This window comes from Ursus americanus, chromosome 3 (assembly GCF_024610735.1).
Source record: "Ursus americanus isolate L20-20 chromosome 3, mUrsAme1.1.p, whole genome shotgun sequence".
NCBI classification, from domain to species: domain Eukaryota; kingdom Metazoa; phylum Chordata; class Mammalia; order Carnivora; family Ursidae; genus Ursus; species Ursus americanus.
The window spans coordinates 85529610-85554842 of record NC_142129.1 but is presented as its reverse complement, the minus strand read 5'-3'; the positions used below and the strand labels follow the sequence as shown (position 1 = coordinate 85554842).

The 25233-nt window shown below is 43.2% G+C and overlaps 1 long non-coding RNA gene across 7 annotated transcripts in view; it reads right to left on the bottom strand.

The window, feature by feature from the left end:
- LOC148110420 (uncharacterized) overlaps positions 1-25233 on the bottom strand; it is a 191319-nt gene that overhangs the window by 150721 nt on the left and 15365 nt on the right. Inside the window, exon 3 of one of the 7 annotated variants that reach the window (XR_015724048.1) lies at positions 19302-20032. The exons of the other annotated variants lie outside the window; for them this stretch is intronic. This is a non-coding gene — a long non-coding RNA (uncharacterized LOC148110420). The remainder of the gene's footprint in view (positions 1-19301; positions 20033-25233) is intronic. 7 annotated transcript variants of the gene reach the window in all.

The following is a 25233-nucleotide window of genomic DNA, read 5'->3' as shown; positions in this document are numbered from 1 at the left end:
AACTGGGCTGCCCCACTTGGCAAGAGCAAAGAACGGACTCAAACCACCAGTAGTGACTATACATTCCTGAACGGAGTCCTGCAGTAAAGAACACACATTCTGGGCAATCGGGATTGCTCTAACTTTCTGTACTGCCCATCATCCTAGAAGGCACTTGCCATTTACCGTGTGATCTCAACCTGTACACATCTTAGTTTCCTCATCTGAAGATAATGACAGCAGTCCAAGGTAGTTGCATTTTATGTGATGGGCTCAATGGTGGCCTCACATTATGGAAGACTCAATATTTGAAGGTTGATCCAGACAAATATCAAGCATTTCTGTTGTCTCAAGCTGGCATAGTTCACAACGCATTCAACCAACCAACCTTGAAGTTACAGGATTCTTGACAAAATTTGGTTGGAGTTGAGGGGAGGTGGGGTGATATAGATATTTGCTTCATTTCAAATTTTTCCACACAAACTGAGACTTTAATATTTTTATTATACTATATCAAAATTCCATTAAATATTAAATATTATTTAATCAAATGAGTCTTGGGCCCAAAGGACCTAGAGTAGACCTAGATCCTTTTATCTGTCAGCTATTGCTGTGTAACAAAACACCCAAAACTCAGAGTTAAAACCACCACCATTTGTTAATTCTCACTCATCTGCCAGTTAAGCTGGGGAGATGGCAAATCTCGGTCGGGCTTGGCTGGGCAGTTCTGCTGGTCTCAGCGGATAGCCAGCTAAGAACTGAGTAGTCTAGCTGAATTTAGCTCTGCTTCCCCTACTGTTTCATCCTTCTCCTGGGATTAGCAAGAAAGTCCAGCATATGCCTCTCATGGAAATAACAGAAGTACAAGAAACACACAAAAACTCTTGAGGCCCAGGCTTAGAACCGGAGCACCATCACTTCTGCCTTATTCCAGTGTCCAAACCAAATCACACACTCAAGTCCAGATTCCAAGACAGGACCACAGAGTCTGCTGACATACACTACGTGTCTTTTTAAATTGTCTCCCACAGCTAAAACATGAAGGCTCTAAAAATAGGGATCCTGTCTGTCTTACTCTTTTCTGGTGAGGAAATTAAGGTATGGAGAGGTCACACAGGTATGAAATGGTAGAGCCAGGAGTTGAACTAAAAGTCTGGCTCTAAAGTCCATGCTATTAATCACTACATTAGATTACCTCTGCTAATAAAAGAGATGAAAGTAATTGGATGGGCTAGAAGATACTGGGCTCTAAATTAGACCTAAATAATAATGGCTTTTTTCCTGAAGCCTGAGTGTCTAGAATAAGCATCAAATCACTATGTTCATTATTGGATTAGGTGGAAATACAGATAAGTAGTATTAAGAAAACTGCATTTATTAGAAAAGCTAAAAGCGTCCATGAAACAAAAGGTCGTCTTGTCCATCCCTCTGCCTCCAAGCAGGGGTGCATACCAGCCTTATTAGGAATACCATACTCAGCTGTGATTTTTAGTCTTCAGAGAATATTTCCACAACCTCTTCTGGCAATGCATGTCAGTGTCTCATGATTCTGTCTGTGAGTTTTCTTTGTTAGAACTAAATTGTCCAATTTAATTGCACTATGACTTGGATCAGCTCTCTCTGTAAAATTTAGATCAAGGGTTGCAAAGTGGCAGACTATAGGCCAAAAGCAGCTTACAGACATATTTTGTTTTGCCTGTACCAACAAAAATGTTTCAATAGTTGCCAACACGTAAAAATAGGGATAGTTATATGTTTTTAAAAACCCAGCTCTTGCTGAAATAAGTGAAAAGGTTTACTTAGAATTATCTCTAGTCTTTGAAAGTTTGAAGAAAGTCACCTATAAAACCTTCTGAACTTGATGTTTTCTTTAAAGGATCACGTTAAAGATGTTCTTTAAAGGATCAGATTTCAACTTATTTAAGGAACATAAAACATTTTCTATTTATTCTTGGGTCAATTTAAGTAAGTTATATTTTTCTATGAAAGTAATAATTTAAACTACGTCTTCAAAACATATTAACAAAAAGTTTTTTTATATAATAATCCTTTACCATCATAAATTCTACGGCATCTATAGTTTTTCCCCTTTTCATTCCTACTACTTATTTGTATCTTCTTTTTTTCCCTTGTATGGGAAAATTTTCCCTGAACTCTACTTTATTGCTGTGAACCAATTCCTGGTTTTATTTATCTTCTCTATTGTAGCTTTATTTCCTTTGTCAATAATATTATTATTTCTAAATTGCTGTATTTCTTTGGGTAGGATATGCTAGTTTATTTAATTTATCAAGTTGGAATCTTATAACATTAATGTTGATTTTTTTCTTTAAAGATTTGTTTGAAAGAGAAAGCACAAGTAAGTAGAGCAGTAGGCAGAGAGGGAGGGAGAAGCAAGCTTCCCGCTGAGCAGGAAGCCCGATGTGGGGCTCTTTCCCAGGACCCTGGGTTCATGACTTGAGCCCAAGGCAGACACTTAACCGACTGAGCCACCCAGGCGCCCCAATGCTGATCTTTCCTGACAACACTGATGCTGTCAATTTCTGAGTGTCTTTTTAACTGTACCTCACAAGTTTTGATACATAGTGTTTTATTGTTCAATACTAAATAATTTTAAATTTACAACCTTTTTTTCTTTGACCCATGAGTTGTGGAGGATTTGGGAAGTTGGCATTTCTCATCCATGCCAAGTCTCTTTCTAGTTGCCTTCTAATCCAGCAAAGCCTGAAAAGATAAAAGCTTCATAGGTCAGATCCCCTTGCAGCTGAAAGTGAATTACGTTTTTCCACTGGAAGCACCTATACATGACTTAAAAGGTGGAACAGAAGTCAATATCATCGAAGGCAGTCTTCAAAGATGGCAACGCAGGAGGCTCCAGGGCTCCCCTCCTCCCATGGACTCACTGAATGAACGACTACACATGGAGCAATTCCCTCTGAGAGAAACCCAGAAACTACCTGGGCAACTCCTACACATGGGGCAAATGGAAAAAAAAAAAAAATACTGCACCAAATGGGTAGGAAAGGCCGAGACACGCTCTGGCCACAAACGCCACTGCAGCCCAGTGCCATACAATCCCAGCTTCTCCCGATCAGTAAAGTGTTTGGACTCTTCATTTACAGCCCCAACTTTAAGACTCCCATGTGAAGGACAGGTTCCCAAAACACCTACTTCCACAAGCCAAAAGGGCTTGCATCCACGAGATCCCTAAGACCAGTGTAAGCAAAGAAGCAGATAGCAACAGGCATTAGCACTTGCCATGGCTATCCCCCAGGGGCTAAGGGCGGAGGGGGCAGGCAGAAATGCCTATCTCCCAGCCTTTTCCTGAAAGGGGTCTATTTGCATACTGGAATAGCTGCTGTCTGACAGTCAGGCTTCTACTTTAGCATGTATCTAGGGACTGTGATTCTCAGCTGAGACCAGGGAGGTCTGTGGACAGCTCCCCTACTCTTTCACTCTAGCCCACTCCAGGTCACCAGTAGCTCCCTGGAAGGAGTTCGTATACACACGTGACGCCCCGGTTTTTGCTGCTGCCACCTGAAAAGCAGCTTCCTGGGTCACCTGGCTCTGAGAGCCAATGGGGTTTGCATTCAGGAGTCCCAAAGGACTACAGCAAGCAAGAAGTTCTTAAAAGGCTCAGGAGCACCTTTCCACAGCTGTATGCCCAGGCCCAGTGCACAGGAAGCAAGCAAAAATGCCTGTCTGACAATTCTTCCCTGGAAGAGGCCTGCCTACGTATTTTTCCAGCTGCTGCCTAAAGGTCGGTCAGGCTTCCAAGCGGCCTGAATCTAGATGCTGACTGTGATCCTCCCCTCTTTAGGACACTGGTGGGTTTTGGCACATCCTCAACTACTTGGAGCCAATAAGAACAAGGAAAGCAGTTTGGACACCACAAAAATTTGAGAGACACCCAGGAGCCACGATCCTTGATGAGGTTTATCTCCTACACAAGACCACTCTATCAAGACTAGAAGAAGTGGCTATTTTATCTAATGCACAGAAACCAACACTTAGGAGTCCAAGGAAATGAAGGAAAAGAAGAACATATTCCAAACAAAAGAACAAGATAAAACTCCTGAAACAGATCTTAATGAAATGGAGAGAAGTTATTTACCTGACAAAGAGTTCAAAGTAATGGTCAACAGGATGCTCACGAAAATCTATGCACGAACAAAGTAAAAATTTCAACAAAGGAAACAGTTTAAAAGTACCAAACAGAAATCGAAGAGCTGAAGAATACTAAACTGAAAAGTTCAATAGCAGGTTTAAACAGAACAGATCAAACAAAAGAATGGATCAGTGAACTCAAGGACACGGCAGCAAAATTCATCCAAGCAGAGGGACAAAAAGAAAAAATGAAAAAGAGGGAAGAACACAAAAGAACACTTTTGGGATACCATGAAGAAGACCAGATTTACATTGTGAAAATCCCAGAAAAAACAGAGAGATGCAAACAAGATTTTTAAAAGAAATAATGGCTGAAATCTTCCCTTTCCTAGGGGAAAAAAAGAGACATCCCAAACCCAAAGATTATCTATAAGATTCATCTCAAAAGATCCAACCTAAGGGGTGCCTGGCTGGCTCAGTCGGTGGAGCCTGCAACTCTTGATCTCAGAGTTGTGGTTCCAAGCCCACACTGAGTGTAGAGATTATGTAAAAATAAAATTATACACACACACACACACATAACACATATATAAACATAAACAAACCCGACCCAAGATACATTAAATGGTCAAAAGCTAGACAGGAGTGAATCTTAAAAGCAGTAAAAAACAAAACAAAACAAACCGTACCATACAATGAGTAACCCCATTGCCATATTTCTCATCACAAATTTTGCAGGCCAGAAGGGAACAGGATGATATATTCAAAGTGCTAAAAGAAAAAAACTGCCAACCAAGAATAATCTGCTTAGCAAAGTTTTCCTTCAGAATTGAGGGAGACACAAAGAATTTTAAAGACAAGCAAAAGCTGAAGGAGTTCATCAGCACTAGACTGGCTTTATGAGACATGTTAAAGGGAACACTCAAAGCTGAAACCAAAGAATGCTAATCAGTAACAGGAAAACATATGAAAGTATAAAAATCACTGGCAAAGGTAAATGTATAGTTAAATGCAGAATATGCTAATGTTGTAAAGGTGGTGGGTAAATTGCTTATAACTCCAGTCTAAACATTAACAAAAGTATTAAAAATAACTAATTTAATTATTTATCAATGGATACACAAAGTAAAAAGATATAGTTTGTGACTTCAAAAACATAAAATGTAGGGGTAGGTAGAGAGTAAAAACATAGAGCTTTTTATGACTACTAAGTTAAGTTGTTAACAGATTAAAATAGACAATTGTAAATAGAAGCTGTTTTTATGTAAACACGTTAAACACAAAGCAAAAACCTATAGTAGATACACCAGAAAAAGAGAAAGGAATCTAAGCACACCACCACAGAAAATGATCACATCACAAAGAAGAGAGAAAGAAAGAAAAGACCAAAACAAGAACTCAATTAATAAAATGGCAAAGTAAATCCATACCTATTGATAATTAGTTGAAACGTAAATGGACTAAATTCTCTAATGAAAAGACAGAGCGGCTGAATGGATTTATTAAAAAAAAAAAAAAAAAAAAAAAAGCAAGTCTCAGTTATATGCTGCCTAGATGGAACTAACTTCACAGAAAGAGGGGAAGATGAGGGAGTAGGAAAATCTCAGGCTCACCTCCTCCCACAGACACACCAAGTCTCCAACTACTTAGAGTGCAATTCACTGAAAGAGACCTGAAGACTACCAGAGCAGCTTTTCCACAGCTAAAGATTAAAAAAAAAAAAAAAAAAAAAAAAAAGCCCCAAGGGTAGGAGAGGCAGAGATGCGACTGGTGCAGCAACCCACAAGCAGGAGGAATATCACAGGCACGGAAGTCCTGAGAAGCAAGGGATTTAAGCCACACATAGGACACTCCTGATCCCGGGGGTCTGCACCAAGCAGATGAGCCCCCATAATGTCTAGCTTTGGAAATCAGCAGGGCTGGACTCCAGGAGAGCCAGGGGGCTAAAGAAACCCAAGACTCTACTTGTAAAGGGCCAGCATACACTATGGCTTGCTCAGGGACCCAGCACAAAGGCAGCAGTTTGAAAAGCACCTGAGCTATATGTGAAGGAGATTTACCGAATTTATTTAATTTTCGGGCATGTGCCAGAGAGGCAGGGATCTGTAGGAACTTTTTCCAGGAACAGCAGTGTTATCGGGCTTCATCTTTCTTGCCTTCAGTTTAGCTGGCCCAGTGATGAGAAACACCAGCTGACACTCTCTGAAGCAGGACTCAGCCAGGACCAGTGCCCTTCCCAAGTGACTTGCAGTCCCACCCACCAGCCAGCCTGAAACAGTCACAGCCAGGCCTCACAGTCAGCCACTCTGGGGACAAATCCCACCCACCAGTGTATCCACAGCAGTTACAGCCCAGTAACAACAGGAGGTTGCGTATTCCCCATACAGGGTTCACCCTGGAGCACCTAGTTCTGATGCAGACAGAGGATTTTGCCAGTGCGCCCCACAGGATGCCTCCTCCATAAGGCCCCTACAGTCAAGAACAGAAAAGGCCGGTGAACTACCTAATACACAGAAACAGAGACAAACTAAGAAGACAGAGGAATAGGTTCCAAATAAAAGAACAAGACAAAAACCTCAGAAAAAGAACGGAGTTGAAACAGAGATAAGCAATCTACCAAATAAAGAGTTCAAAATAAGGGTCGTAAAGATGCTCCCTGAACTTGGGAGAAGAATGGATAAACTCAGTGAGACCTTCAGCAAAGACAGAAAATACAAGAAAGAACCAATCACTGCTGAAAAATAACTGAAATGAAAACTATGCTAGAGGGAATCAACAGCCCATGAGATATGCAAGAATGGATCAGCTATCTGAAAGGTAGGGTAGTAGAAGTCATCCAAACTGAACAGCAAAAAGAAAAAAAATTTTTTTTAAATGAGGGTAAGTTAAGGGACCTCTGTGACAACATTAAACATACTAACAAACATTCACATTATGGGGATCCCAGAAGGAAGAAAGAGAGAGAGAAGGCAGGAAACTTATTGCAAAAAGTAACAGCTGGAAACTTCCCCAATCTGGGGAAGAAAACAGACATCCAGGTCCAGGAATCATATCTCTCTATGAAGAAGAGATAGTTTCCCAGACAAACAAAAGATAAAGGAGTTCATCACCATTAAACTAGCCTTACAAGAAATGTTAAAAAGGATTCTTTAAGCAAAAAAGAAGAAACAATGACTAGAAGAAGATTAAGCAAGAAAAAGTTTCCTTATTAAAAGCAATCATACACTAAAGGTAGTAGACTGATCACTAATAACGGTAGTATGAAGGTTGACAATATTAGTAAAACAAATTATATCTATGTTAATTAGTTAAGGGATAAACAATAATGAAAATTTTAAATAAGACATCAAATATATAAAATGTAGGTGGGGAGCTAAAAAATGTGGTACTTTTAGAATGTGTTTGAACTTAAACAACTCCCAACTTAAAATACACTGCTACATACATAAGGTGTTACATATGAACCTCAGGCTGGCCACAAACCAAAAACCTATAATAATTACAATAAATAAATAAATAGGAGTCCAAGCATAACACTAAAGGAAGTTAAGACACAAGAAATGAGAGCAAAAAAAAAAGGAACAGAAAAAAAAAAAACAGAAAAACAACCAGAAAACAATTAACAAATTAGCAGTAAGTACATAACTATCAATAATCACTTTAAATGTAAATTGACTAATTGCTCCAAACGATAGTGTGACTGGACTTAAAAAAAAAAATCTATATCCTGCCTATAAGAGATTCACATCAGACCTGAAGACACATATGGACAGAAAGCAAAGCAATGGAAAAACATATTCCATGCAAATGGAAGTGGGGAAAAAAAAAAAAAGCCAGGGTAGCAATACTTATCAGGCAAAAGAGACATTAAAACAGACATTAATGGAAGATAAAGAAGGGCACTACATATTGATACAGGGATCAATCCAACAAAAGAATATAGCAATTAGAAACATCTATGCACCCAACATAGGAGCACCTAGATGTACAAAGCACATATTCACAAAGGGAGAGATTGACAGTATAATACGATAACAGTAGGGGACTTTAATACCCCATTTCCATCAACGAATAGGTCATCCAGTCAGAAAAATCAACATGGAAACAGTGGCTTTGAATGACACATGAGAGTGGCTTTGAATGACACATTAGACCAGATGGACCTAACAGATATATACAGAAAATTCAATCCAAAAACAGCAGAAAACACATTGTCTACAAGTGCACAAAGGATAGATCACATAATAGGCCACACAAGTCCCAAAAAATTTAAGAGGACTGAAATTTTATCAAGCATCTTTTCCAACCATAAGGGTATGAAACTAAAAATTACAAGAAAAAAAAAACTGGAAAAAACACAAACACGGAGATTGAACAACATACTAATAAACATCCAATAGGTCAATGAATAAATCAAATAGAAAATCAAAAAAATACCTGGAGATAAATGAAAATAAAAACACAACATTCCAAAATCTTTGGCATGCAGCAAAAGCAGTTCTAAGAGTTTACCTCAAGAAAAACAGAAATCTCAAAAAGCCAACCTAATGGAACTAGAAAAAGAACAAAGCCCAAATACAGGAGGAAATAAAGATCAGAGCAGAAATAAATGAAATGAAGACAAAAAAAAAAAAATAGAAAATATCAGTGAGCCAAGAGCTGATTATTTGAAACAAAACTGATAAACCTTTAGCCACACTCCTCAAGTTACCAAGAGGGAACTCAAAATCAGGTGGAAAAAGAGAAGTTGCAACTGACACCACAGAAATGCAAAGGACTGTCATAGACTACTGCAAACACACCAACAAAAATCTAGAAGAAATTGATAAATTCTCAAGAGCATAAAATCTCCCAAGATTGAATCAGGAATAGAAAATATAAACAGACCATTACTACTAATGAAATTGAATCAGTAATCAAAGACTCCCAACATGCATTAGTCCAGGACCAAACAACTTCACAGGGGAATTCTACCAAACATTTAAAGAAGAATTAGTATCTATCCTTCTAAAACTATTCCCCAAGAGTTGAAGATAAAGAATGGTTCCAAATTCCTTCTATGAGGCCAACATTACCCTGATACCAAATCCAGACATAGATCCTGAAAAAAGAAAAAGGAAGAAAATTACAGACGAGTATCCCTGATGAACACAGATGCAAAAATCTTCAACAAAATATTAGCACACTGAATTCAACAATACAGTAAAGGATCATTCACCACAATCAAATGACATTTATTCCAGGGAGGCAAGGATGGTTCAGTATCCAAGAAATCAATCAACATGATACACCACATTAACAAAAGCAAAGCTAAAAATCTTCAGTTCATCTCAATAAATGCAGATAAAGTACCTGCCAATATTCAACATCCATTCATGAAAAGAACTCTCAACAAAGTGGGCACAGAAGAAATACATCTCACCATGTCAAAAGGCTCATATGATAAGCTCACTGCTAACATATTTAACAACGAAGAGCTGAGAATTTTTTCTCTAAGATTAAGAACAAAACAAGGATATCCATTCTCACCACTGTTATTCAACATAGTACTGGAGGCCTTATACACAGCAATCAGACAAGAAATAAAAGACATCCCCCCCAAAAAATGCATCCAAATTGGTAACGATTTTAAAAGAAGTAAAACTATTATTTACACGACATGCCATATATAGAAAACCTTAAAGACTCTACCAAAAAAAAAAAAAATCAGAGTAAATGAATTCAGTAAACTTGCAGGATACAAAAATCATTATACAAAATCAGTTACGTTTTATACAGTAATAACTACCAGAGAGAGAAGTACATAATCCCATTGACAACAAGAATAAAATACCTAGGAATATATTTAACCAAAGAGGTGAAAGACTTGTACTCTGAAAACTGTAAGACAATGATAAAATATATTGAAGACACAAATAAATGGAAAGATACTCCATGTTCATGGATTGGAAGACTGAATATTGTTAAAATGTCCGTATAACCCCAAAGCCATTTGTAGATACAATACAATGCAATCCCTATCAAAGAGAGAGGAAGAGGAAGAGAATCTCGAGCAGACTCCCCACTGAGCAGGGAGCCCAACACGGGGCTTGATCTCACGACCCTGAAATCGTGACCTGAGCCAAAACCAAGGGTGGGACACTTAACCAACTAAGCCACCCACGCGCCCCTTGAGAAATATCCTGAGAAACATTCTGAGTAAAGAATTCTAGTTTGAATTTTCTACTAATAAATTGAAGCTATTATGCCATTGTCTTTGGGCTTCCATTTTTGCTGTTAAGAATCCAGGTTCTATAATGCTGTTCCTTTTTAATATAGCTGTTTTTAAGCTCTCCTCTTTGTATTGATGTTCTATGGTTTGCCTCTGATGTATCTTGGTAAATTTCTGTTTATCTGTGCTAGTGGAGATTTCTTGGGCTTCCTGAATATGAAGATTGGTTGCTTCTATCAGATTTGGAAAATTCTTAGCCATTGTCTCTTTGAATGTTGCCCTCACTGACACATCTCCCTTCTAGAATTCTGGCTAGAAGATCTGTTAGATCATCTTTCTCCAAGTCTTACCTCTCTCATTTCTTTTGTCTTTGTCCCTCTGATCTGCATTATGGATAATTTCTTTGAATTTATTTTCTAGTTCACTATTTCTCTCTTCAGCTTCACCTAAAATCTGATATTTAAACCATCCTTGGGATTTTTATGTTCAATTAATACTTTATTGCTAGAAATTCCATTTCTTCAAATTTACTTGGATATTCCTTAACAGTCTTTTCCAATCTTTTCTTTGAACACATTAAATATGTCCCTTTTTATCGTTAGGATCTGATAATTCTAGTATCAAAAGTCTTTAGGGTCTATTTCTGTTATCTCTTTTTTTCAACTGGGTCTCAGCCATGTGCCTCATCTCCCACCCCCAACTTTAAATTTTCTATCTGAAACTACTCGCTCACTTGGAAGTGAAGAAATTCTCTATAGAAAGTTGCCGCTAAAGAAGCCGTTGCTGAGGTTGCACTCCTCCAGAAAAGGTTGTTTGATTCTGCCATTTCCCTGGAGGTACTATGAACTGAGAACCATTCTAAATTTAATGATCTGTTTGAGGTTTTTTTTTAAACCACACATGTTACATAAATTTGAACCACAACTAAGAGAGCCAGCTTGTCACTGCAAATTCTCAGGGGAGATTTTTTATTCCTTCCATCTGGTGTCAAGTTTGCATTAGTCTAGTCTCCTTACTGTCCTCTACAACACACCAGGTTTATTTCTTGCTCATGCTTACCCTCAGATTGCAGCCTGTTGGATCCCCATCCTTATGCAGAATGGTTTCTCCTCGGGCATGGCCTAGTCTTATCTGCTATCCCCCAAGCTCCCTGCAACTATCAAAGAGGAAGCTCATGGTCTCCTCACTTCAGCAAAAACCCTCTACGCACAAGCCAGCTTTGTCATTATACGGTTTCTGCTTTTCTTTTTTCGTTTTTGACCTCTGCATATCTTAGAGAAGCTTAACCCATCTTTAAAACATTTACCTAGCATTCACTCAGACTATCTAGTCTGCCATATGAACAGAAAACGCCATCCTACTCCACGGAGAGGGGGTCACCAGGAAGGGTACGCGGCCTTTGATTCTAAGTCTACATGTGTCCAATGCCAGAACAAGTGGGCCAATGTCTCTGGGGCCAGCTTGGGTTTTGTAAAGTCCTGAGAGAGCAGACGGCTAAGGGGTCGGGCTTAGGAAGGTTTGAGTATCCCAGGATTGCGTAGGATGTTAGCATTACGTTTCTCTAAAGAACTCCTGCCGTGGGAAAACAGCTCCTTACAGATGTAGTCTAATAAATGAAATGAAAAGGAAATGATAGTTTTAGAATGTCACCATTTCTCAAAGCCCAGTGAATTAGTGGATCTAGACATCGAGAATCAATGGCTGCAAACATCACAGAAGTTATGAGATAAAAGAAGTCTCATCACCTAGTATCTTGCCAACAGGCTCAAACCAAGTGTGATTCAGCTCTCAATCTACAGGAAACACAGGAACACAAGAGATGACAAACATGCACAATCACAAGATCCAAATCAAAGGTCAAGCTGCCCAGGTCAAGTTGCCCTGGGCTATCAATAAATTTTAAGGAAAATAAAAGGATGGAGGGGGCACCTGTAGAGTGACTTGAAGGAATCAATCATTTTTAAGAAGCTGGGGGTGGGGGACACTGCTAAACTACAGTGTCTAAAATAACACAGATGTTCACTTTTCTGTAGTTTTCATATCTGGTATTATTCTACAATTAAATGAAAAAAGGTAGAGGAAAAAGGATTCATCCCTCAAATTATTATTGTACCACAGTCTTTACTGATCCAATTCCACGTGAAGCATTTGATAGATCTCAGTATCAAGTCTCCAAGAAGCCCAAGGAAACCACATACCACTCTCCTGTTCGTAAAATGAACATAAGTACAGATTTATAGATATAGTCTTTTATACTTATATATATACACACACACACACACACAGAGTAACAGTAAGAAACTTCCAACAGTACCAGAATATAGAATAAAGGGGAAAAAGAACTAAATTCCTACCTACCTCCCCCAGCTTCCTTGTGCCAAAGCACGTATGCGCTAATCTCTGCCTACACTTGACCATTCCCCGATCCCAAATGCCATCTCTCTCCTTCCCTCCATTCTAGACCTTGTTCCTGCTGTTCCTTTGATGGAATACTCAGACTTCCTCACAGCCAGCCGCACTCTGCTTTTCTGAGACCTCCCCTGATGGCTAACTGAATCAGAGCTCGCTCTCATCAGAGCCCCATCACTCTCTGCTACTCTCTTTGTGGGGTTTACCTTAAACTGTCTTATTCTATAATTATTTCCCTTCCTCCTGGATGATAGGATTATAAACTCACTATAGAGAAAAACTGTGTAACTCATTCTATGTGTAAAGGATAAGCACAATATCTTAGACAGTATAGTCATCGATGGGCTTTTCCCCCACTTTATGTACAAGAAATGTCTTTTCTTTCTTGGTTAATAATTAAGTTGACTTAACTATCTTCATCGGTTACTTTTTACAACCGCCATGTTGCTCATGCTGTGATAACACAATATTGATTGTACCTTAGGATCCAGTTACAAGTCACTAAAGTCTGCAACTTGCTTGTCAGCATCTCTGCACGTAACAAGAATTGGCTGAGAGCCCTAGAAACTTTGGTGATAAATTCTAGTGGTGCTGGCAGCACCATTCCATCAGAGGGCAGCAGAGAGCCAAGGGAAGGGCGGCAACCTGCCTCAGGGCTCCAGGATGCATTTCTGGGCTGAGTCAGGGCAGGTGGGCCTGGGAAAAGCTCCCATTTCAAAGCAGGTTTCCAGAGTTAAGAGACTAAGCAAAGCTAGTATGTTCCACAAGCCTCTTGGATCCCAGAGAGACCACAGCCCTGGTGGGATCTGCACTTGTCTAAAGTTTAGACTAAGGGGGCTGAGGGTAGGAAGTGAGAGGGCTCCATTTCCTTTTACGAAATATCCAGAAGTGACCTTTCTCCGGAAACAAAATCAGCCTCCTGAAAAAACCACCTTATTGCTGAATACTACTTCTCTCCAGGAATTCCTCCCAGAGGCGATTTCCCCTTTGTTCTCCGAGAACAGGGCCAGTTTTTGAGGCAGCTGTGGGTTCTCATCTGTGAACCGCCCCCTGCCTTAACTAATTCCAGTCAGCAGATCCTTTCTAGTGAAAGGCTGACCCACTCAGGTTTTGAAAGAGACCATCCTTGTTTCAGGCCCAGCTAACATATTAGCACAAATTTTATTTCAAACTTGAAGGAGTACGTGTTTAAAAAGGAAATTCCATGACACTTTTACTCTAAGCATTTGTCTTATTACACGAAGCCCATCTCTGGCCCTCACTGCTCATGGACCTCCTCATCCTCAGAAGGGTCCAAGGTTCCTTCTGAAAAATCGAATGACAAGCATGTCTGTGACTTTAGTGACTATCAAAAGAACACGAGTGTACCCAGCCATACAGGGACAGAGGGAAATACAGGGTTCCATGGGTCAGCTGTGCTGAGACAGCTGGGCACTGGCGCCAAGCGGCGGATCTGCTACGCTGAGCCCTCACGTGAACCAGAGAAGAGCCTGGCTGATTAACTGCAGCAAAAGAACCGTCTTGGTGAGCAGATCTTCCCATGGGAGTCTTTAGAGCACCTCTGGTTTTTCAATTTTTCAAAAATCCCGTCTGATCCTGAAATCTTTGGAGCATGTGTAAATTATGGACTTCACAGCAAAAAAAAAAAAAAGGAGAGCTTTTAGACAGATTGCTTGTTGCCTGCGCAGGGTACTTTCTCTCTTTTTTTGTAGTGATAGAACTCTTAGGCAATGTGCCAGATTCTGTATAGATGTGCACATATATGAGTAAATTCATAAACATATAAATATATAAATAAAGAGAATAAAAATAAGCTATATTCAGAGCCTCTTGTACAAATTGGGAGCTACCGAAAAGGAGGGCAAGCCTTAGGTGAGGCTTCTTGGAAGGCCCACCTCCACCTCTCCTCTAATTGCAGCTGAAACAAGGACATGACAGTTGAAGGTCCGGCCATGGTCTTGTGAGCTCAGTGCCAAGAGTCACCCACCAGGAGTGGCAGGGCAAGGACTGGAGGACCCTGGGTACTAACAACCTTCAGAAGCCACCCTATCAGCCCCGGACTCCTGCTTCCTTCTGGTACTTGAGAGGATAAATCCCTAATTTTCTTAAGGAAGTGACACTGATCCCCACAATAGGCTACAGGAGCCAACCTTGACCAAGGATATGTCACTGCTAGACACTGACGAAAACCAGAAAGAAAAATGCCCTCATACCTCCTCTGTCCAATCCAGACAGACTTCTTCTAATTTATTCCCCATACTGCTATGGAAATAACCTCAGCCAGAACCTTCGGCGGCGGGGGGCAAGGGGATCTTCTGGTCCTGTCCTCAAACTAGAGGGAACCTCACATTTTAGCAACTGATTAGTAACCAACATGTGGAGGGTTACATGTTACAGGTGTATATGATACTATTATGTGTATGAGTGGGTTGATCATAAATGCTGATTCTAATGGTAATTCATGAATTCATTTCCCTCCCCCTATCTGCAGAGTTAGTTAGGTTAAAGGAGACAATCCCAGTAATGTTCCCTTTTTTTATTCTAATTACAAAATACAAAAACTCCTTTAACCAGGAAAATGTGCAGATAAACACAGAAAATAGACATATTTTTTAAAAAACAATAATTCCACCCCAAGACAATTACTTTTAATCCTATGGAAGTAAACACCCAGGTCCTTTTTGGCAGATATACATACATACATACATACATGCATTTATTAGATGGGATCATACCATAGGTACAGTTATGCAACTCTAATTGCAATCTCTCTACAGGGCATCAGAGACATCTTTCCATTTCAATATAACAAGGGTGGCCTGCCCCCTGTCCAGCTTCACACAGGTACTAGACCTAAGACTGTCCCTCCCATATCCCCACTTCCCTGTTTCTAGAAAGGCTTTCGAGGTGGTGGCGCCCTTCAGAGGATGGCCTTGGGGCCAGGAGAGCAGAAGCCACTTCTCTACACTGCTATCGGCTGCCATGGCTTGGGACAGTGGCGGGTTGGCCGGCTGCCCCTGGGTGTGCAGACCAGCCTGACACCAACTGCCTCCTGAGGTTCCCACACCCCAACCCCTCGACTTTCCCAAGACCACATCGCTCTACTCTTCCCCAGGTCTTCGCCCCATCCAGTGTGATCTGGAGGTACCTCTCTCTCCGGGCACTTCCCAGTCTGTTAGAGGCATCAACTCCTTGCTCCACTCCACTGGGCTCTTTCATTTTGGTTGCTCAACTAACAAACCATAGGTTTCTCCCTGCATTACAGCAGCCCTGAGAACCAAACTCTCCTTGGTGGGATTTACAGCAGCCCTAAGAACCAAACGCTCCTTGATGCTGTGTGCACACACCCCTGACCTGAGAGAGGTCCACAGGGTGGTAAAAACCTCTCTACGCCAGCAAGCAGGCAAAGGCGGATTTAAAACTGCTGTTGAATAGATCTGGAACAGGACCCTGGGTGTGACTCTGACTCTCTCCAGTCGTACTATCCAGGATCTCAAAAATGTTAGGTTCAAAGAACTAGAGGAGTTGAGAATAAGTGATTTTCAGCCAAGGACACAAATCAATTGTTTTCCTTTCACACTGCTGAGGGGCAGGTAATTATATTAGGAACACCTTGTAGAGTTTGCAAGGAGTAAAGCCTCCTGCATCTCAGAAATGCAAAAGGAATGTTGTTTTTGTCATTCTCCTTGGTAAGTCTCAGAGCCCTTGGAAGGAAGAGGAATTCCTCTCAAGAATAATCATGGCTAACATTTACCAAGCACTTATTCGATGCCAGGCGTTTTTTACATATGATCTTGTTTAATCCCTATCAACACCCATGATATAGATACTAATACCCCATTTTACTGAGACAGAAATTGAAGCCAGGGAGGTTCACTAACTTGCCCAGGGTCCCACGGCTGGTAAGTGATATAGGCTAGTAAATGGTATATCCCAAAGCTGAACCCAAAAATCAGACTCCAGAGCTCATTCTCCCTCCAGGAGGCTGTCCCCAAAGGAGGACACCAAAATGTTAATTATTGACTTAGTGGTAGGTATGTGGGTGTTCTTTTATTCCTTATGTTTGAAATTTTTTAAAGATTTTATTTATTTGAGAGAAAAAAAAAATCACAAGTGTGGGGAGGGGCAAGGGAGAGAGAGAGAGAAGCAGACTCCCTGCTGAGCAGGGAGCCTAATGATGGGCTTGATCCCAGGCTTATTTTAGGTTTTAAAACGTTCAAGTATACATTATAATTAATTTATTTTTCTATATGGTGTTAGAATTCACAAGAGTTAAAATAAATGTCAAAAACAATCAGCAGAAAAAATAAAAATCTGGCCTGAAACCCCTCATTGTTATCAGGGACGACTCCTTTCCACCATGTTTACCTGGGAGAAGATGTCCTTTGAAATGAAATAGGTTTAAGCCTCTGTGGATTTCCATTGCCCTTGCTGCAAAGGGACTAGTGAGTTGTCATCAGACCCCGAGCTCCAGTGTCCATGAAAAAAGCTAAAGTATTTGTTTCTTTCTGGAAATGTGCTCATCCTACCAGAGAAGTAATTCTTATTCCCCCAGCCTGTAAACTCCATGAAGGAGGGTGAAAAATCTCCTGTCCTTATTACACCGAGGACCTACAGTCCAAGGCAGAACATACATCGAGAACATCACAAAGTGGGGTGGGGTAGGAGGATTCAGAGCACAGTCGTCCTGCCTTGACACTGAGACCTGGGAGTAGAGTGACTGGTTCGGGGCACAGGTCTGGACCTCAACCCAGGCCAGGTACATCATTCCATGTTCCTAGAAGGAAAGCTGTTTCCCTTCACTTAGCGCTTTTCCTTAATTTTCTCATTCATCAGTAAGGAATTTCATTCAGCTGTGAGTAATAGAACCCAAGAGAACAAGGTGAGGTTTTCATTTTCTCTAACAATGAATCTCAAGGTGAGTGCTGGTGTTGCTTCAGTGATTGGAAGGGAAGGGAGGGGGCAGAGGAGAAGCACGAGACTTTTCTGTGATTCTCTTGGCCTTTTCCCGGTGGCCCCAAACCAGAGCCAGCATTAGGACATGTGGCACTCCTGTGCAAAGTACAAAAAGACACTCTCCTGAGCAAGCGAAATCCAACAGGACTCACTCCATCCCTGGGTGAACAATTTACTAAAAGACACCCCCACCAACAAAATGTAGATTTTTATGGTTGTCTCTACATACAAATGTGGGTCAGGACATCTCAAATGAACCTCAGTTTTCCCACACAGTACTGAAATCTCAATTACAGAAAGCCTAGGACCTGGGTTCTGAAGTAAAAACCACCACCCAGAACCATACAGCTGGAAATTAAATAGGTAGAGGCCCATCTAGTGGCACTACCCAGGCAATGCATCCAATGGGCTCACAGAGTTCACCTGCAAGTTGGGTATACAGCTAGAGGGGGCGTAGAGCAAGTGTCCTGGCAGAGAGGCAGGTGCTGAACCATTCAGACACAGGTTCAATGCCATGGCAGTTTCAGTGCTTGGGGACATATACCCTAGGCTATCCAGGCCCCAGACTACAAAACTGTTTGCTCTACTGTGGCATTCACTTTTACAGTTTTTCACTTTTTTGGTCAACTTGTTCTCAGAACTGAGGGTGAGAAATTCACTTGCACCCAAACACACTTCCCCAGCTGACAGGAAAAAGTGAGAAGGGGAGCGGTTTTCATCGCCAGCAGGTGGAGAGGAGAGCGCACAGCAGGTTAGCGTTTGAATCCGGGTTAATATTTACAATTCACATCACGCCAAAGTCCTAAAGAGAGGGGATGTGGGTAACAGGTGCAGTAACTGCACTTATAAAGTATGAATCAAGCCCCTACATTTATAGCTGCCAGTTCACTGTCTACACAATTGGCAAACTTGGGGAAATGCACACCATTTTCTCTCCGAGAGCCACATCCATCCCTAAAAAGGACCTTACAGAAGCCCCGTTTAGGTCCATTTATGGAAACCAAATGTCCACCCTGTTTGTACTTAGATTTTTACCCTACTTTCAAGCTAGTCAGTTGGCCCGTGGCTGTTTCTTGCAAGCTGCCAAAGAGAAGGGATAGTTCAGAGAAGAGAGGTCTTACTACTTACAGCACAGCACCCGGCGGGAACATCAGCGTCTTTGCGTGGGTCCTCCTCACTCCGAGCCTCACCGGAGCAGCCCGACCGCATAACCCAGAAAGATACTCCATACACATAGAGTGTGCCCCACAGCACAGGTGCACCGAGCTTGGGGGGGCTCCACTGCTTTTATAGCAAGCAAGCCTGCTCTTTGTCCGCAGGAGACAGCACCCTGTCTCACAAGGTTACGGGCCGCATCAACAAACCTGACACATGGTCACCAGCATAGAGCCATGAGGATTTTGCCTTTTTAACATACACGCAAGGCATCTAAAAGCTCTCTCCCAACAGGGACCACCTCTGTGGCGAGAAAGCCAAAGCCGCATCGTTAACAGCTCCACAGAACCTTCTGGAGCGGGAAATTATCAGTTCCCACCACAGGGGTGCAGAGATAAACAAAAATGTGGACATAAGAAGCAAAGCACAGGTGGGCGGCCTTGAACTCGCTGGAGCTGGGCATCACCCGGCCCGCGGTACTCACGTGCGCACGCCGCAAGCCGGGGGTCCGCGTTTCCCTCGTCCTGCTCTGGCTCTCCTCATGTCTTCCCGAGAAGCTGTGGGGGTGCCTTGCGGCTGCCGCCGGAGGCATCTCGGGGCGCCCGCCACGCGTCGGGCCTTCTGAGCAGGCGGCCAGCCGAAGCCACAGGGCCACGAGAGAGGACCGCCGCTGCCTTCTTCGTGCCGCAGCCCCGTCGACGGGACCAGACGGCGCCCTCGTGACCCTGGCTTGGCAGAGCGACCCGGAGCCGGTGGCTGCCGTTTTTCTCTCCTGCCAGCCGGCCCGGCGCGCAGCTGGGGGGGCTCGGCGCCGGCGCGAGGGGGCGGGCCCGGGCGAGCCGTGGGCGGGGGTCCAACGGCCCCTCCTCCCAGACGCCGCTCAGCGCCCCCCCTCCTCAAGGGCCCCGGCTGCTCCCTCACCGTTTGTGACAGTTGCCCGAATCTGACGGGGGGGGGGGGGGGGGAGGCACTTGATTAAGCTTCAAATTCAACCACCGCGGTGTATTTAAGTACTTTGAGAATTTCAGAACATAATTACCCCGTCATCCTGCCCGCCTTTTCTCTTGCCCTCCTCTCTCAACTCGGACTCCTTTTCTCCCTTCCTACTGCCGAAGCCAAAGAGGAAGGGATGAGGGAGTGTCCTTAGAGTTGGCAATTGTCAGGATCAGCAGAAACTAAGCCATTTCAGTTCCTGCCCCATCTGCCAACTCAAACCTGAAATTAAAAAAAAAAAAAAATCTTTGAGAAATTCAAACATTTCGACACAGATTCCCACGCCCCTTTGGTGATGTGCAGCGTCTTTGCAGCCCTCTAGCGGGGTGGTTGATGTTAACCGTGAGCAGAAGCACACACATCCACCTGGAGGCCATCGCTAGGGGCTGAGGGGGGAGTGGACGCTGCTGACCGTACTGTGCAGGATGTGAGCTTTAGGGACCCAGTTGCATCCACACTTGCTTCTCTGCGCCCTTGGGGCCAAGGGATTAGATTCCTAACGAAGCTAGCAAAGATTAGATACCCAGGAAAGAAATCAAGGCCTAACCTGGCCTCCTTAGCACAGTGAACTGTTCTCCAGACAATAGCCTAACTCTAGAGCAGGGATGGCAAACAAGTTTGACCTTTCATTTCCAACAGGAAAGAATCAATACTGACTGCCCAGAGCCTGAGTTGGATTTCATATTTGTAAAAGGTCGGTAAGTATTTTAGACTTTGTGGCCAGTTACTCAGCCCTGCCATCGGATTATGAAAGCAGCCAGGGACAATACATAAACGAGTGAGTTGTGGCTGTGTCCCAATAAAACTTTATTTATAAAAATGGGCAGCAGGCCTGAGGGCCATAGCTTGCCAACCCCTACCCTAAAGACCACTGTGTTGTAAGGAAGTATAATGATGCCTTCAGGCTCAGGGGTAGTGTTGTAATTAGCCTTGTCTCCACAGGTGCTGTAAGGGAGGGTAACCTGTTCTAGATCAGTGATCCACAAAGTGGACCATGCTTATCTCAGCATGTATATATGATCCATTGAGATATGGGGGAGGGGTGAACCACATTAGAATTTCTTTTATTTTTATCTTCTCTGTTTTCATTTTGGACTATTGATCTTGTCTACCCCACTATGAATCCATGGAATTTGCAATGAGTCAGTCCATTCATGCTAATCAGAGGTCAGGTTTATAAACCTCTGAAAAGGTTATCCAGAGGATGTGCCCTTGAGTGGCAATATCTGTCCATTGACTCTCCCTGCTGGTGTGGTCTGAGCTATGTATGTCTCTTAGGAACTCTCCTAGTAGGAGAGCAGAAGCCCCTAATTCCTTGCAGGCAATTTTTTGGGGGAGTATGGTGGACTTGCCATGCTAGAGGAGTCTTAGATTCATAATTCTATCTTGAATCTGATCAGTGGCTCAGCTATTGGTCAAAACCCCAAAAAAAAGGAACACCCCGTCCTTGCACACACACACACATACCCCATTCACAAGAGCACTGAACAAATTGTGCTTTCCTGGTCTCTGGTGGTCTACCTCTCCCTTGATTATTCAGGCCTGCCATGTATGGGTGGACAAGTTGCACACTGCACAAGAGTGCCATACCTAGGGAGGCATCATTGACATTGTATGCATGTTAGACTTATTGTGACAATATTCTGGTATATAGCAGGATCATGTTCTAACAAAATCAGTCCATTATGACAATTTCTGACCAATGGATGTAAAGCATCAAGGAATGGGTGGCTTTTTAATTCCACAAATGTACTACATGGCTTAGAAGCAGCCACAGCTAATGACACTTGTATTAAAGAATGGAAAAGAAGGAAAATACACAGAATACAATAGATTCAAACTTCTTCTGGGACAGAGCTGTCTTATGAACACCCTTTACAGTTGGGGAGCCTTTTCAGTGACCCAGCGTTTGAGCACTGAAGCATTAGAACAAAGCTTTAAGAGTAAGGGTCTGGAGCTGACGGTCTATCCTCAAATAGTTGAGTCTACTCGTGACTGGAGGTAAAGGAGCAAAGGGACAGAAATTCTTTCTTTACCCATCCCAGCTGGTCTCCCTTTCACACACAGAAGAGGAGCTGAAAGAGGCGGTCAAAGCAGAGAGATGTGTTTTGCTGTTAACCCACACAGAAGCAAGTGATGAAGTAAGACTCTTTGAAGAAGAGCCAGCTGTTTGTCTTGTGGCTTTCCAGTATCCATTCCCCTTTCGCCTGGTAATAGCTCCCCACTTTCCCTTTGGGAAATAAGTTCTGCTCCATTGTGCAAAGTCTCTGGAATTGCCCAACAAAGCAACCTGCCTTCTACTGGCCAAAGGGATGGTCCCATGATGCAAACTAGGCCAGATGTGTTCTCTCTCTCTCTCTCTCCTGCTCACTGTGATGGTTAATTTACTGTGTCTACTGGGCTATGGGATGCCCAGCTATTTGGTCAAACATTATTCTGGGAGTTTCTGCAAAGGCGTTTTTGGATGAGATTTACATTTTAATCATATGTGGGTGGGGCTTGCCCAATCTGTTGAAGGTCTGAATCAAACAAAAAGACCAACCCTCCCCTGAGTAGGGGAGGATTCTCCAGCAGATTGCCTTTGGGCTTCACCTGCAACATCAGCTCTTCCTACCTGATGGACCTTGTAGTGAAACATCAGCTCTTCCTGGATCTCCAACTCCAACCCACCTTGCAGATTAGGCTTGCTAGCCTCCATAATTGTGTGAGCCCATGCCTTATCATAATTCTCTCTCCCTCGCTCCCCCCCTCTCTCTCTCTCCCCTGTCCCCCACCCCTTTCTGTGTATATTCTATTGGTTCTGCTTTTCCTCTGGAAAACTCTAACACACTCTCCCTCTCCTCCTCTGGATTTTGATGCATGGGTATACACACTCAAAAACATACAAGTAGCTGGGGAGCATTTGTTTAAGCAGCAATGTCCCGAGGAAACCGTCAGGGACCTCAGTCCTGCTACCTAAACTCCTCCAGAGATGCTTCACTCTTCTCCATTTCTGAAACTGGTTCTCAGCTTTTCCTAACAATTCTTTGATCCACCCCATATCTTCTTTCAGGACACAAACATTTACTGAGCACCTACTAGGTTCAAGGTCTGTTCGGCCGTGGAGGCAGCTGTGAACAAGGTGACCCTGCTCTCCTAGAACCTATTTTCTAAAAAGTCCTTTTCTTCTCAAGGAGGCTAATTCTTATTAAAGAGTTGCCTTCTATTGCTTGCCACCAAAGAATCCTGACTGATGCTAACATTCTCCCTTTCAGAGACTGCTGGCTCTGCCCCTTCTCTAGGTCATCTTGGGTAAGCCAGATGCTGGTACTCCAGAAGAAGTCAGAGGGAAACCCCCAGGCTCTGTGCAACTCTCGAAGGCCACTTCTCTCTCATTACCCTGAGAAAACAACCTGGGACTTATCTAATGTACTCCCTTTAGGATAATGAAGGACTCAACAGGAACACCTCCATGAGAGCGGCTTCTCCGCTGAATGCCCTCCATCTAAACCGCCGTTTCTCCTCCCCGGATTGCAACCCGAGGAGATTCTTCACAATGAGCCTGACGATGCTTGCACCTCATCACGATTGGTTTCACGTTTCATCTTCTTCACCAGCAGCCTGTGAACGCCCTCCCCGCAAAACCCGCAGGATTTATTCTGGGATTAGGCAGGAGACAAGATGAGAGGAGCTGATCGAAGCGGCCAGACGCGGCCTTCCCATCAGGGAGCGCCGGGCAGTTCCTTAACTGCGACTCTCTTCTGCAGCAAGGAAGCCTGCTGTTTGCGTCACTGGGGGGGTTTCAGTGACGACGGCTGGGAATTGTCACAGTTTAGCTGAGCACTCCTGGCAAACTGTGGAGCCAGCTTGCATAATGCGGTGTCTGAAGAACATGATTCCCGTGGAACAGAGCGTGTTTGCAGTTAAAAATAGAACTCGGTCACATGACAACTCATACATAAACTGTGAGCCTGGGGGAGGAACAAAATTAACTAATACTCATGGGGGGGTTACTGAACACCTGCCCCAGTCACTCAGAGCCCGCTATCTGTGGGAATTGCCAGCCCGCAGAAGCCAGCTCGGCCCTGAAACCGAATGGCAGAAATAAACAACTGAACTGACCCGGTTAAATCAAGAAACACGAGTGCACCTTTAAGCAGGCAGCAATCCAGGCGGCCTCTACAGGCTGGGCCCCCTGGGAGATTAGCTCTGCGCTCTAAACGAATTAGCTGCTGTCCATTCAGTGGCAGACACGCTGGGTTTACAGCTGCATGGGAAGCTGAGACCGGAGTAGATCTGAATGTGTTTTCACTGCCTTTGCACGTGTTGCACTCTGCACAGAATCCACTAAACGTGGTCCCTGACTCCTTCTAAACCGATGCAGGCATCTCATGACCCACTGCTTGGGCTTGCAAAGAGCTGAGATTTAGAAAAGGAAGATGTGGGTTTTCCTTACCAACAAACACATTAGAACAGTAGTATAGTTCTCACTGGAAAGGTCACGCCAGGGAAGGAGTAGAGACCTCCTGCCTGGGAACATATAAAGCTAAGCTGTCAGGACTGCTGATATTGTAATATGCTACTAGAAAAAAGGATGTGTGAGACCAAAAAGAAAAGGAGGCTCCTCCTACCCCACCCCGACCCTCACCAGCCCTCCGTCCTGACAAATTGCATCTCCTCTTTCTGCCTCTCTTGCCCTCTTTAAAAGTAACCTATGATGACTGTTTCCCTTCCAAACGCAGCAGAAGAGTAGAACGTTTAATTGGACACTTGTGTCAGTTCTTTTGTTTCTGATTCTGGTATTCTAGAGCACTAATATCCTCTGGAGCGCTTATAACAATGACAGTACCTGGGCTACACCCCCGGAGATTTGGGGGTGGTGGGTCCCAGGCATGGGTAGATTGAAAAAGTCCCCCAGGTGATTCTAATGTGCAGCCAGGGCTGAGAACCATGAACCTCGACAGAGAGAAGAATTACTCCACTGCTTCCCCAGGGAATGGCGGAAGATAGAAGACAACATGGATTCTCCCACCTCCTCCAAATCTTCAAAGGCTTTCTTTTCATGGGGTTGGACAAATTGTCTTGTTCCCAGACCTTCTCTCACCAACTTCCCGTACCCCTCTGCCAGCATCGTTCAGCGAGGAAATGAGCTAAATATCTTGAAAAGGCAGCCGGGAACTTTGGATTGTGTTTAACTGAAGTCAAACCCTAAGCAGCACTTAAGTGTATTATGGCCTTTACCTCGAAGTTTATCTTTTAGGATTTACTCAGCCCCGGAGCATCTGTCACCAAGCAGAGGGTCTTACAGTCCTCGGTGTGTGCCATGTGTTCAGAATGGGTTGCTGCCTTCACACCCAGCTGGTGACGCTGCCCTTGTGCCTTGCCATAGGTTGTTATTAGTAAAGGATGCCTGGGGTGTTAAGCACCCCATCATGTTATAAAAA